The following is a 16,008-nucleotide window of genomic DNA, read 5'->3' as shown; positions in this document are numbered from 1 at the left end:
CTTGTTCCACCCGCCATAACCTCCCTGATCCCCATCGTTAGGATGTGCATAGGGATATCCAGTTGACTAGATGCCAGATTTAAGACCCCACAGCAAACTACAATTCCCAGAATTCTTTGTGCCACCTTCTTCAGAGAATTTCCCTGATGGCCTTCAGCAAATTGCAATTTGTTAAGATCAGAATGATTATACTACAGTGTGATTCAGCAATTAAAAATAATGGGCACATGCTAACTGAAGCTAAGTCTCATTGTTTTTCAGCTGGGAGAACTAAACATGGAGTTTGCTTTCTTCAGCTGAAATAATGGGCACTTAAAAGTGCTCAAGCTTGACTGGATCTTGTCCAGTAAAGATGTTATTACAGCTCCATTCATTCCTACACAGATTATTTAAGGACAGGATTTGAGGGCTGGCCACTGGGAAACAGAAAGGGGGATTAAATAGCTTTGGCTCCATTCAGCGGGGCACTTCTTAGGTTCTTGTACACATTGTACCATTTTGATAATGAGGCACTGTAATTGCCATGTTAAGATTGCAAATACATTTTGCTACCTGCAATTATAGCACAATTGTGCATTTTTTTATTCTTGCCGAAAGATCTTTTTAAGGCATATTTTCTATTGAAGTCAGCAGGGGGAAAAACTTCAGTTTTGGTAATTAGAAGGAACTGTAGACAGGTTTTTTTTTCTTGTTCACTTTTATATAATAGTACAAAAGCAATTTAATCAACCCAGCCTCTTTTTATTTTATTCAGTTACTTTTATTTGAATGTCATAGCCGTAATGATTCCCTGTATGGGCATAACGCCTGCACCTAAATATTCTTCATAAAACCCTGTTTCCTCTTCCTCCCTTTGAAATACACTCTGGACTTGGAGTTATGAATAAAGCAGAGAATCCCAGTACCCCAAAATGACTTCCTAACATGAAGTGCACTTCCAACAGGTTTGCAAATGCAAAGGAGAGAGTAATTCCTTATACTGGGGAGAATACCCCCCTTGGCTTTTAGAAGATGCCAATTTTACTTTATTGGGCTTTCAACCTAAAATTTATTGGTGTCCAACTTGGAGGAGAATTAATTTTTTTTAAAAAAAATATTTTTATTCATTTGATGTTTTTGTAATCATAACATCTTCTAAACCCATCAATGAATACATATTTAGATTCCAGCAATGCTTTTGCACATAGATCTAGTAGAGTTTCAGATCCTTTGATATTTCACTGATGAAAGTATGAAAGCTCCAACAGCCCTATTTTCACATTTACAATGACTGTTCAAGAACCACCTTCGTGTAGGTATGTGCCCATGTGAGTACCTGCCCTTTCCTTGTAATCTTCCCAAGTGTATCTGATCAAATTCATGGAGAATTTTATATATATATAAAAAAAGAAAATAACAAAAGCTGCTTTTTGGACTTCTGTAATTATCAATTTTTCAGAGGCCCTTATCGCAATTATATTGGGAACAATATTATCTGGTATAATGGCTGGGACAAAAAAAAAAGAACTTGAGTCTTCCACTATCCTTAATATTTCTCCTAGTGCAGTGGTCGGCAAGCCGCGGCTCGCGAGCCACAAGCGGCTCTTTACACATTTTAATGCGGCTCTTCTGTGTGCTGGATTATTATCCTCCCTAATCATTGTGGATCGAAAAGAAAAAAGGGAAAGGGGCGCTTGTTTTGAAGCGCCCGCTCCCCTCCCTCCTCTCGGGCACTTCATAACAAGCGCCCCTTTCCCTTTTTTCTTTTCAACCCACAATGATTAGGGAGGATCCTGAAGTCAGGCGGGGATGAGAAGCGAGGAGGCAGAAAAAGAAATGGAGGCTAAGGAGCTTCCCCCCCGCCCCCTCCCAGCAAAAATCTAACTGGGGAGCCGGGCAGTAGCAAATTAGCCAATCATGCGAGGAAAGCGAGGTCTGACCGGGTGGGCAGCGAAACTCCAGGGCTCTCTGTTCTAATTCCCCGTGAAAACTGTTGCCTCTGAAGCGTTTGCTCTATTGTTTGAACCTTTAAGCGTCCCTTTCCCTTTTTTCTTTTCAACCCACAATGGGAGGGGGAGGGGGGAAGCTCCTTAGCCTCCGTTTCTTTTTCTGCCTCCTCGCTTCTCGTCCCCGCCCGACTTCAGGATCCTCCCTAATCATTGTGGGTTGAAAAGAAAAAAGGGAAAGGGACGCTTAAAGGTTCAAACAGTAGAGCAAACGCTTCAGAGGCAACAGTTTTCACGGGGAATTAGAACAGAGAGCCCTGGAGTTTCGCTGCCCACCCGGTCACACCTCGCTTTCTTCGCATGATTGGCTAATTTGCTACTGCCCAGCTCCCCGGTTAGATTTTTGCTGGGAGGGGGCGGGGGGGAAGCTCCTTGGCCTCCGTCTCTTTTTCTCCCTCCTCGCTTCTTGGGGCTCCACCAATGGGGGAGCAAGGCCCAGCACCAGGCTTTGGGCTAACACAGGGGTCTGCAAAGTTGGCTGTTTTAAGACTGGTGGACTTCAATTCTCAGAATTCTGGGAATTGAAGTCCACCAGTCTTAAGAGCCAATTTTGCAGATCCCTGGGCTAATATGATTGATGCCCTTGGTGGACTTCAATTCTCAGAATTCTGGGAGTTGAAGTCCACAAGTCTTCAAGCTGTCAGGTTTGAAGACCCCTGGGGGGTTTTTTTTCTAAAGGGTTAGGGGTGCAAGGATCTTGTAACTTGACAGCTTTAAGACTTGCGTGCTTCAAATGCCAGAGTTTATTGAAACTAAAAACAGTGTACCATCCTATGTATTTTCGGTTTAAAAAATGTGGCTCTCAAAATAAATTTCAATCGTGGTTTTGGCGAGATTTGGCTCCGTTGAAAAAAAAGGTTGCCCACCACTGTCCTAGTGCATACGGTTGTATTGTTATCTATGTTATCTTCACCAATACATGTATTATTGTATGCATTCTTTCTTAAAACAATTGTTTTCATATGCATTTTGTTGTTAAAATGGCAAAAAACCAGAAAAGGTGATTACCAGTTGTCTATAAATGTGAGAATTGCAAAGCAGGTATATTTGTATTAAAGTGTAAGCACACCAAATTCTTCAAATTCATGCCTAACTAAAGTTGTTCAAGATTCAAGAACTGTGATGTTTTAAGTTCTTGGACAGTGATACATGCCTTTTTCCAAATATCTAATGTTCTTGATTCCAATACTTATCCAAGGAAATATCATCCTTTCAAGGGATTTGCATAAATCCTTCCTTAATTCCTTTCCTTCTTGTCCATTCCTGTATTATGTCCCTTGTGTAACCTTCATTTAGACAGTAATAGTTATTTATTTATTGGACTTTCAATTCATAATTGATGTGTGTGTATGAGAGGGGGGAGGGAGAAGAGAGAGGGGGAGAGATGTGGTGGCACAGTGGTTAGAATGCAGTATTGCAGGCTATTTCTGTTGACTGCCGGCTGCCTGCAGTTCAGCAGTTCGATTCTCACCAGGCTCAAGGTTGACTCAGCCTTCCATCCTTCCGAGGTGGGTAAAATGAGGACACAAATTGTTGGGGGCAATAGGCTGACTCTGTAACTGCTTAGAAAGGGCTGTAAAGCACTATAAAGCAGTATATAAATCTAAGAGTTATAGTGCTATTGGTTCCTGGCAACTGCCTTAACAAATCCCTGCCATTTTCCTTGCCCTTGCTTGCTTCCTAGGGCTGAGAGGGAGAGACTGGCTCAAGACTACCCAGATGGCTTTGTGCCTAAGGCAGGACTAGAATTCATGGTCTCCTAGTTTTTAACCTAGTGCTTATATGCTACAGCAAACTAGATGTCTAATTTACTATCACTTGACACAAAATTAATATAGTGACCTAACCAATCAATCAGTTTTTATTATGGTCACTGACCAGCAAATGGCCTAAACAATATATCAGGGTCAGTGAAAAAGACAGAAAAGGCAGAGGCAAAATTGTGGACTTTGTCATAGTTTCTGTATTACCTTCTGTCCTATCCCATGATCCACCTTGTTGAATTACATAGTTTTTGAATAGCTTATTAATCTTCCTGAATCAAATCCACCTGAGCTCCAGTCTTCCTCACCCTTGTTGCTTGGGAATTCTGGGATTTATAATCTTAACACAGGCAGAGTATATCAGGATATATCAGGATAAGTAAGTGATAAAATATTTCCTCAGGATGCTCCTATATATTGTATTCCAGTATTCTCTTTAAGCAGAACATTTTTTATAATGTCCAGTGAAGACCATTGTTGACACTGGAAAATCCACAGCATGCCAATTTCTGTTTTTATGATTTTTATGTTATCTTAAAGAGCCTAACAAAATTATAATCACAAAAGAAAAACAACAACAACAGAATGGCAAGAAAGTGCATGGCATTTTGTGTGTGTGTGTGTGTGTGTGCTTGCATGGCTGTTTATATGTGTGGGTGTGTGTATGTGTTGCAGTTGGTTGTTTGAAAGCACTGCATGTCAAGAAAAATTATTCAGCGTGATAATATAAAGTCAGTGGGAAACCTTCTCACTTCATTAAATAGCCCCACCAGAAATCTCAAAGCTATATAAGAAGTAAATTGGTTTACTGTAATCTGTACTATTTACCAAGACATCTTGTCTCTCATTTTTCAATACAAGGCCTAAAACCATGATGATAAAACAGCTTTCAAGCCATTTTTCTTCACAGACTTTAAGCTCTGTTTCCAACCCTCTTTTTATCTCTCATTAGCAGGATTATTACTTGGGTTTTGACAAGACATTTGACCGCTTTCCTTCAGGATGGGCCTAATATCTTCTATTATTTATCTCAGTCCAGGAGTGCAGAACACAGAATTTGTACCAGCAGTACAAATCTCCCAGCAATTGGAAAGGTCAAACTTTCTCCATAACCAGATTCTTCCCCAACAGTTAGTATCAGCAAATGCCATAACAGTTAATACTAAACCAGCCTGTTCTCCCCTGGGGCTTGAACCGTCAAGGATTGGAAGCAATGCGTAGAAAGAAAGGAAAAGCAAAAATAATAAAACATGCCCACATTTCTCTTTTTGGGAAGGCAATAAAAACAGTCTGCTCTGAGGTATGTGCCAAGAATGCTGAAACTGAAACTTCTGAGACCTTTAAAGAAAATACTTTTCGCTTAAAAAGGATTGTCAATCTAGTCCAACTGGTTCCAGAAATCTGCAGCAATAATAAATGCAGGGCTTGGTGCTCTTGATTTCTGCTGTATGGAGTAGTCTGGTCCAATTTGTTTTAGATTTCCACCTCTCACTTTTTAATAATACACCAAGATGTTTTGACACAGAATTAAGGATTTTAGGTTAAAATATCACTGTTTCTTCTGTTGATTACCAACAGACCAGTGGTGGGATTCAAAATTTTTACTACCGGTTCTATGGCCATGGCTTGGGTGGCATATGGCAGGGGAAGGATACTGCAAAATCTCCATTCCCACCCCACTCCAGGGGAAGGTTACTGCAAAATCCCCAGAGAGAGGCAGAAAATAGATGGTGGTGGGGCCAGTCAAAGGTGATATTTACCAGTTCTCTGAACTACTCAAAATTTCCATTACCGGTTCTCCAGAACTGGTCAGAACCTGCTGAATACCACCTCTGCAACAGACAGTTGTTTAACATTAAAGATGCTGGAAAATGACCTGGTAAGAACAGGAATATTACTGTAGATTTGTTTGGTGTCACAATACTAACCCCATTTGGTTGTTTCCTGGGCTGGAGAGCATAACATCTAAGCACAATGTCAGCCTTCTTCCCACCAATGTCAGCTTTCCCGCAGCACTCAAAATTAGGTGTCAATATCTGCAGGATCCCCACTGGCCGGTTCATACAAGCATACAAGCCAAGCTGTGCTGTAGGCAATTCCCTGCAGGGAAACTGATAGGACTAAAGGGAAATTGATAGGGATAGGCGATGATCCAGAATGCTAATTCATGGTGCCTGAACGGGATTCCTATATAGTGTCATTTCTAACTAGAAAAGTTCGCTCCACTCTGCAGATGTTCAGGATATCTATGTTGAAGCCAAAAGCTAAAGTATATTTAGGAAAGTTATTCCAACCCACCGCCCACTCCCTAGCCCCCATTTAGATTAAATAGCGTTTAAGTAAGTTATATATTAGGGGAAATTGCATACAACAAAAATGTGTTGTGGTATAAAAGAAAAACACAACATAATATGTACAATCAACTAAAAATAATACACAGACCCCCATGAAAATAATTGTGGATCTCAAGAGCATTTGAAAAGAAAACTATTCTGGAAGTGGGGATGGAGACTGAGTGAAATAATATAGCAGTACATGCAGCACCTATACAGATCAGATTTCTATTATTATTCTACACACACACACACACACACAAACACACCAACAAGGGAGCTTCCAATTACAAATCAAATGCTGTTTGGGTGGGACTCATTAATGAGAAATTCAAGAACTTCATGTTCGAGCACGGCTTTTCTGGGCAAGGAATATTAGGTTCATATCATGAAGGATCTCTGTCTGTAAGATGACTTTTGGATATAATAAAACCCCAGCTTGCTCGTATCAAATGTGTAGCTCCTTGTTTCTCTTTATTTCCAATCTAATGCCTCGGGATGTTAACCTTCATGCAACATCCTTCATGACTTAGGGAGAGTAAAGATATTAAATTATTATATTTGCATGTAAATCTAATGACTTGGAAATACATGTAACCCACCTTAATAACCTTTTTGTTCATCAGTCATTCATGTCTCTGGAGATTAAAAAAAAAAAGCCCACATTATTTTTTGGATGCAATTAAAAGTTATATAAATATTATGAATAAATGAGTGTGGAAAAAAAATGTAATTGAACTTTTCATAGGGAGGGGACTAAAGTGGGCTTGAGCCCAGAAGTATGGATTCTGTGGGACACCTTCAAGTTTGTTTCTAATGGGACATCACCATCAGCGTGATTCCAGGGGCACCTAAAATTGAGCTGAATATAAATCAGAGTGGGATGGAGAAACTGCAGCACTGACTTAGTGGTGGTGCATTGGTTAGGTGTGGAGATGCCTTGGAGGGAGAAAATGATAGGGAATGGCCTCCCAGCATTGTGATGTAGCATGCTAATACGTAAGGAGCAGTATTCGCATTGTGATAGTGTGTTTGGTGTTTAGAGGAAAGCTGTGCTTGATGCAAATGCCCCTGTATCTTTTGTACCAATATACTAAATACGCATGCTGGTGGGTGGAAAAACAAATAATGAAAGATATAATTCGGGTACGTATGTAATAGTTTCAAATGAATATATAAGTAAAGTTTTGAAAAGCTGATGCTACCTCATCTAGGCTGCAAAACTCCAAGTACCTATTAGAGGGGAGCAAAGAGATAAGAGAAAATGTTAGCTCTTTGTTGCCATTGAGGAAAAAAATAAAGATCAAGGTTCCCCTCGCATATATGTACTAGTCGTTTCTGACTCTAGGGGGCGGTGCTTATCTCCGTTTCATAGCCAAAGAGCCAGCACTGTCCGAAGACGTCTCTGTGGTCATGTGGCTGGCATGACTAAATACCGAAGGCACACAGAACGCTGCTACCTTCCCACCAAAGGGTTCCTGTTGTGGCCCAGCCGGTGCCGCTGCCACCAGACTCCGAGAGTGATAGTCCATACGAGTCAGCTCCAGAGGAGATGGGCGATCCTGGACAGGATTCGGAGGCTGAGCAGGGATCCGAGAGTCTGGTCGGCCACCAGGTGGCGCCAGAGGCATGGAGCAGCGGTGAGAGCCAGAGGAGGAGGACTCCCGATGCCCTGCCTTGGAGCAGCGGGGAGGACTCATGTGACAGTGACTCAGAACTTAGCAGGGCGTTTCTAGATGCCCGTTTCCGGCGCGCCCAGAGACGCGTGGAGCGTGGGCGTAATTATAGGCAGTAAAGAGCTCTCAGGTGCTGTTTGGGAGACGCCCTTTTTAGGTTATAAAAGGGTTGACTCTGGAGAGGCTCTGCGTAGCAGTCAACAAAGGACTTATGCCAGAAGCTCTAATCTGGGATCCTGGCAAGCTGGATAGCTGCTTTTGTGTTCTGTCCCTGTGAGTTTTGTCTTGGTGGCTTGCTGCCACGAAACCTCTTGTCTGTTCGTGTAATAAACCTTGTTCCCTTGTACTGTTCCGGAGTGTGTGTGATGTGTGGGCAACGGAGGAAGGGGGGTCAGAACAGGTTCCTATTTTTCTACTTGCATTTTTACATGCCTTCGAACTGCTAGCTTGGCAGAAGCTGGGACAAGTAACAGGAGCTCACTCCATTACGCGGCGCTAGGGATTCAAACTGCCGAACTGCCAACCTTTCTGATCGACAAGCTCAGCGTCTTAGCCACTGAGCCACCGTGTCCCTTTGAGTAGACCTTGCCAAATTCTAAGCTACGTATACCTAGAAGGATAGTTGTGAGGACAGAAGGCTCCAACTCACACTTCCATTTGGGGAATGTGAATTCATCTTTCCTCTTTCATCCCTAATTGAGTGTTGTGATCCACAAAGAATCACCAGCTGTTCTGGAAATGCAACCTACCCTTTTTTCTCAGCATTCCAGATCACAGAAGCTCTGCTGCGCAGACAGACTTTTTTTTTCTCCTAGGTAACCAAAACCCATTTAGGCAGGGGTTTTTTAACAGTGTGAACAGACCTCCTGCCAGCCTGTCCAAGAAACTGTCCGCACAAAGGGCAGATTAAAAGAAATTCAGGGACAAAAAACCATTGAGATATGCCACTGCTATTTCATTCGTCATCATCATTGTCATTATTAATCTCTCTCCTTACATTACTGCCACTTTATCACAGTTAATGACCCATTCCCTGCACTACTGCACTTTAAATCTATGTCTTATTTTATTAAACATATACTCTGGGAAGAAAGATCTTTGCCACTTGTGCCACTACTCCACAATCTCCTTCCCATAGCTTGTGTAAAGCTTTCATTTTAGCACCCGGCAGCCTTTGCAGGATTGTTTCTGTCATGGAGGTTAGGCTATTTGTCTTCATGCCATGGGACTGGATTCTACAGTTATTTGATCAAAAGTGAGAATTAAGCAAATGGCTTCATTTTTCATTCTTCGGATACTTTATTTACTTTACTACCAAATATTGGCTTTTCAAAATCAAATCAATGCAAGCAAAATCTTTGATGTTGTTTTAATACGTAGGAATTAAAATGTATCTTAACGTAACCTACCTAAATATATATTTGACTCATTGATTCCTCCTGTTTGGATATTATTCTTGTTTTTCTTTGACTTTGATAACTGACTTCATATTGGTTCGAGATTCAAGATTATGTAGGAAGCCCCCACCCCAGATTAAAATATTCTTTATTCTTAATATTAAAAAGAGGCAGGATAGAATATTTCCCAAAGGAAAAGAGGAGGGGGGATCTTAACAAAGACATAGGAAAATAGACTTAAGAAGAAGCTTGAAGAAACTGGTCTTTTGGAATGGAGATTTTGTATCCATTCAGAAAGACTGGGCCAATCTATTCATAAACAAAATGCCTTCAGCCACAAGTTCCCATATAAGGCTGGAGCTGATGGGATTAAGAATTTACATTCCCCCATCCAAATTCTAAGGATAGGACATTTACCCACCATCATTAGAATAGCAAAAGATATAAGGCTCACTATATTACATAACCCGCTGGAGCATCTCAATCTCCAAACCTATGAACACTATAAAATCCATCCATTCACTCAGCCAATGAGTCAGTCATCCCAGAAACATGCTGCTGTCACTGAAGTTTCTGGAAACCAAATAAACAAAGACTTTCTTTCCTTGAAGCCAGCCTCCATTTTGTTTCCAGCATTTTTCTCCCGGCTTTGGAATCGGACTGGATTTTTCTTCCAACAGTTATGCATACTCCAGGGTCCAATTCATACACTCAGTTCCTGATTAGAGAAGTATTTTCTTCTCTTTCATTCCTACTCTTCTCGCTTTCTTAATTTATGCATCCTGGTTAAACTGAGCCATTGTTAGCAATTACTCTTCAAGAAGGAAAATCTGGGTCAAAGTTCACATTGCATTAATTAGATAGTGTGCAGCAGTCTTTCCATAAATCCACCTTAGTGTAAAGAATCTTACTGCAAGCACTGGTAAGAAAGGGGAGGGGAGTTACTCTATTCATATGTTTCATTGGCTTTGACAAAAACAGGGGACAACGTGTGGGGCTTTCGTTGTGACATTGCACCCTCCATCTTGTCGATTTTTACCGCCCTGTGGTGCTTCATTCATGTTGTAGCTGACAGAGATGTCAACTAAACTTTGTCTTCTCTTCTATTCACAAATATCATTCCAGGTATATGGTTTCAAGTTATTACCATGAATGTTATCGTGACTATGCAGGCTGCAACCTCCAACCCATGCTGACTGAAAGGCACCCAATCAGCATCTGAGTTCCATGCATACAACCAAAGGGAGAGATTGATTTCATGTACAAAGCCACAGCCAGATGCCCTAACTCTTCCCTCTGCTGGAAACGAAGAAGTTTTGTTCTTTCAAAAATAAAATCAGAACTCTGGGGAAACAGAGCAAGAAGCTGCTCTTTTCTCTATTCTGGGAAAACAAGTGAGGTAGACTGATTCTACAATTGCTCTGATAAATTGCTGTGATTATCCCAGGAAATCAGGGGAGATCCTGGGAAAAGAAGCTCGTGGGGTTTTTTGTTGTTGTTGTTGTTTTCTTTTGCTTTTGCTTTGAGGGGATTCAAAGAAAGAAGAAAAAAGAGGTAAGCAAGTTTAGCCAGAAGGCTGTATTAGAATTTTGATCTTTTCCTCTGTGTGTCACTTGAGGCTTATTGTCTCTTGTACTTATTGTCCAGCATAGGTAGGGCTGTGGCTAAGAAGATGTATTGCTTCTTATTTCTTGGGAGCCAAAATATAATTTGGAGGTAGGGAAGCCTCCCTGCATCATACATTATAGAGATCAATAGCATCTAGTTATCTGCCATGAACTTAATTTATTTTGTAATTCACGTTTCATATATAATTACTTTTGTTTCTTCTTCTTTTTTACACTTGTTTTTTTTAATACTGCTTCACAGTGCTTTACAGCCTCTCTAAGTGGTTTATAGAGCCAGCATGTTGCCCCCAACAATCTGGGTCCTCATTTTACCCACCTCAGAAGGCTGAGTCAACTTTGAGCCTGGTAAGATTCGAAGTGCCAAAATGCAGGCAGCCGGCAGTCAGCAGAAGTAGCCTGCAGTACTGCACTCTAACCACTGCACCACCACGGCTCTTAAACAGCTTTTTTTGTTTATCACTTGAGAGATTGCTAGGTTGATTTTTCTCTAAAAGGTGGCGGGAGGAGAAAGGACTGAAAACTCTAGTCACAGACCTCTATGCTAAGCGGTCAGGAGGTTATACAATAGTAATTATTTCATTTATTTTTTCCCTACCCCCTATTTTTTTATCCTTTTCATGTTTACTTAGGAGGATAGAAATTAGTACCATTGCAAAACAGTGTCCTCAAGATTTGACCCTGGCCCAGAATAATATTGTCTGAGCAGCTCAACCTCTAGATGACTCTAAGGAGTTTACAAAATAAATATATTTTTCCCCTCCACAATGGACTGTTGGAGGTTTAAAAGGACCATCCTGTATTGTCCTTATACTTTCTCCCTCAGTAAAGCATATAATTTGTAATTGAATGATCCAGATTCCATGCTGACAATTCCAATAGAAATAAAAGTCATTTAAATATCTAAGGGGCTGCCACAAAGAAGGGGTCAAGCTATTCTCCAAAGCATCTGAAAGCAGAACAAGAAGCAATGGATGGAAACTAATCAAAGAGAACCAACCTAGAACTAAGAAGTTTCCTGACAATAAGAACAATTAATCCATAGAACAGTTTGCCTCCAGAAGTTATGGGAGATTCAACAACAATTTGTCTGAAATGGTATAGGGCTTCCTGCCTGAGCAGGGGATTGGACTAAAAGACCTCCAAGGTCCCTTCCAACTCTGTTATTCTGTTACTTGGCTTTCACAAATATCAGATTAAAGTTTAATGAGGCTCTGTAGTTCAGAACAGACACAAGACAAACTGAAGAAAATATGTTAAATAAATAAATGATGAAATTCTCAGTGTTAATTAAGCACTGTGTTTTTATACAAATCTGTAGTGTTTGCTAATCTGGGGGCTTTATTAGGAAAAGGTCCCCTGCTCTTCAAAAAAAAATATCAAGAAAGAATTAATGAAGGAGAATAATGATAAAAGTAAGATTTCAAGCTCGGAAATACCATATTCTGCCTTATAAGACAAATTTCCATCCCACAGGGTTTGTTTAAGAGACTTTTGAAGCTTCTGCCATTTGAGCTACTGTATTTTTCAGAGTATAAGACGCACTTCCCCCCTCCCTAAGAGAGGGTGAAAATGTGGGTGCATCTTATACACTGAATGTAGCCCCGCCTACCCACCAGCCCCACCCTTTGAACTCTGCCTCCCCAGAAATTTACCTCCTTGCAGCAAACAGGGAAAATGGGGCTCTGGCAATCCTTGCAGTCTGAAACAGCTGATCATCGAGAGGCCCATGCTGAAACTGAAATTGAAAGTGAAACGGGCTGTTTGCTGCAAGGAGGCAAATTGCTGGGAGGCAGAGACAGATTTTTTCCCTTTGTTTTCCTCCCCAAAAGCTAGGTGTCTCTTATACTTCAGAGCGTCTTATACTCCAAAAAATACAGTATGTATTTTCCCCCATCACAATGTAGATAAATTGGTTCTGATCTGTGCATACTGGCATAAGTGGCTCAGTGGTGGGTTTCAAAAATTTTTAGAACCTCTTCTGTAGGTGTGGCCTGCTTTGTGGGCGTGGCTTGCCAGCCATGTGACCAAGTGGGAGTGGCTCGGCAGTCATGTGACTGGATGAGCATGGCCAACTTGTAAAATGTGGTGAAACTCACTTAACAATGCTCTTGCTTACCAACCAAAATGTTGGCTCAGAAACTCTGGCATTTGAAGCACACAAGTCTTAAAGCTGTCAAGTTACAAGACCTTTGCACCCCTAATCCTTTAGAAAAAAAACCCAGGGGTGTTCAAACTTGACAGCTTTAAGACTTGTGGACTTCAAATCCCAGAATTCCTCCTCCAATCATGTTGGGTCAAGAACTCTGGCATTGAAGTGTGCAAGTCTTAAAGCTGTCAAGTTACAAGACCCTTGCACCCCTAACCGTTTAGAAAAAAACACAGGGATGTTCAAACTTGACAGCTTTAAGACTTTAAGGTTTAGATAGGACTCTTAGCGGCGGGCGGGGTAATTGGTGAGCCAGCCAATCAGTGAGCGGCGGGTGGGGCAAGCGTGATGTGGACGGGCGGGGGGAGGGAGCTGGAACTGGTTCTAAACAGCATGGTAGATTTGTGGAACTTCTTCTATAGAAGAGGTTAGAACTGGCAGGAAGCCACCCCTGAAGTGGCTATACTTTAACTACCAAACAGGAATATCTTCCCTCCTTCCCACAAACAGAAATGGGCTACTTCAGCAAGGTCATGAGAAATCTAAGAACTCCAGATAAAGGTAAAGGTAAAGGTTCCCCTTGCACATGCATGCTAGTTGTTCCTGACTCTAGGGGGCACTGCTCATCTCCGTTTCAAAGCCGAGGAGCCACGCTGTTTGAAGACGTCTCCATGGTCATATGACCGGCATGACTAAACGCCGAAGGCACACAGAACGCTGTTACCTTGCCACCAAAGGTGGTTCCAATTTTTCAACTTGCATTTTTACATGCTTTCGAACTGCTAGGTTGGCAGAAGCTGGGACAAATAATGGGAGCTAATTCTGTTATGTGGTGCTAGGCATTCGAACCACGGATCTGCCAACCTCTCTGATCGACAAGCTCAGTGTATTAGCCACTGAGCCTCAAGAACTCCAGATAAAGCATCTTTATTGAAAAAAGAAGAAAGGCACAACTAAGGAATTTCAACATCTGCTATCTTTCAAGAACAAACCATATATGCAGAAATTATTGGGGGTCTCCTATCTCTGTCTTTTCTTTGTTTTTGTAATTGTCATATTTACTATAATTTTGTACCTCATGACTCTGTGAGAAGTATCACGCTTCCTATGTACCAAATTAGGGTATTTGAGCAAATACACTAAAACCTCCTTCTAATTCAGCAGTTGGAAGGAAGGGGCATTCATTAAATCTGAATGTCCATGAAATCCAAAGTGACATAATGGACATGTTTTTCTACAATTTTTCTAATGATGTAATCAATATAATCACACCATTTACTTCAGCTGAAGTAATTTTGTAAACATTTAAACTGAAACAAATGACATATCTATGTCAATTACATAATTATGCAAATTATGTAAATCAGCCTAAATGACACAAATATTTCTGTTTCAAAATAATGGAGTGTTTGGAGGTGAAGTCCAAATTAAAACTTTATTTCCTATATCTGAAGTCTGATGAATGGAGGATCCACAAAATCAAGATTATTTTTAGTATAATATAGAAGAAGGAAGGAAAGAAGAGAGAGAGAGAGAGAGAGAGAGAGAGAGAGAGAGAGAGAGAGAGAGAGAGAGAGAGAGAGAGAGAGAGAGAGAGAGAGAGAGAGAGAGAGAGAGAGAGAGAGAGAGAGAGAGAGAGAGATGCTGGGCTTGTCAGATGGAAAGCTGACAGCCTGGGTTCGAGACCGAAGCACTGTTCTACGAGGTGAGCTCCTGTTATTCTCCCCACTCCTATTAACTTAGCAGTTTGAAAGCATGCAGATGTGAGTAAATAGATACCACTTCACAGGGAAATCATTCTGTATTTTCATGCTGACCACATGACGATGGAAATGTCTTTTAGTCAACGCAGGCTCTCTTGGCTGAGGATCAGAGATGAGCATTGCCCCCTTGAATCAGTCATGACTGGACAGGGGAAACCTTTAAAACCTTTAATGGGAGAAGTCAAGTTGTGAAACATTTCCCTGTCAAAATATCACAATGCTGCACTTAGTTACTTTGAGGCTACCTACAGCAATGTGATTTGTTATTTGACACAATTTTTGTAACCAAGCTATCAATCAAATAGCTGGTTTAAAGTTTAGTAGTCTCATTCAGGCATGGAAAAAAATGAATTTTAAAACTAAAGGCAAGGTTATGTTATATTATGTTCAATGCCCAAATGTAGCTTTTAAAGGTGACACATAAACAACATTCATAATAGTATATGCATGTGTGTTGATGTAATAAAGTTCTTATCATTCCATTGGTTATTCTTTAGAAACAATCAAAGGTCAAGTGACTTCAGGCAAGGTAGTAATTCATTCTTATTTTCTTCAATTTAGAGTTTTTGTTCAGCTGTGATATACATAATTGCCTGTGGCATCAAGTCCTAATGTATTTTCTTTCAAAACAATCAGCATTTTCCTCCAAATTGTCTATATTATTAGAAAAATGCAATCACCTTCAAAGGTATTTCTGTTCCCATTCCAATCTCTCAGAAACAGATCAACACGTAGAAAATAAGCCATTTCTCTGACTTGTTAAGGCTTCTATCTAGTCATTTGCTACAAGGCAAATCCATAGTGGGACAAACTCTAATTATAAGAAACATGCAAAGAATAGTTAGGACTATTGTTTCCCCACCCCTAATATAACTTTTAAAATTTTCTTTTTAGTTTTTGAAATGTAGAAGAGAACTAAAAGGTTTCTTGAACTTTTAAAACCATGGTTCATTTACAAAGAAAAGTTACTTTGATTCTTTGGTGTTTCCTGGAACGACTATGCTTAGTAGCAAGAGTGTTTATCCCCTTTACAGAGCTACAAAACAATGATATGCTAAAAGTGATTCTAATTTTTATGCCGAAATTAAGGATGCTGGATGAATTTAATCTCTGTGAACTTCAGTACAATATTGTTAGAATATTCATGATTGGGATGGTAACATGGTAACAAGGTCAGCCAATGAATAGGCATAGCAACTAAGTCAGCCAATTGGAGCTTAAACAGATCTGAGTCTGTGCAAAGAATTGAAACAGAAATTTAACTACCTTGTCTGCTCTGAACTATGAGATGAAATTGTTCTCTCCTGCTTGTGTTCT

This window comes from Natrix helvetica (genome assembly GCF_964273705.1).
Source record: "Natrix helvetica genome assembly, chromosome: 1".
NCBI lineage: Eukaryota > Metazoa > Chordata > Lepidosauria > Squamata > Natricidae > Natrix > Natrix helvetica.
This window is presented reverse-complemented; position numbering follows the sequence as displayed.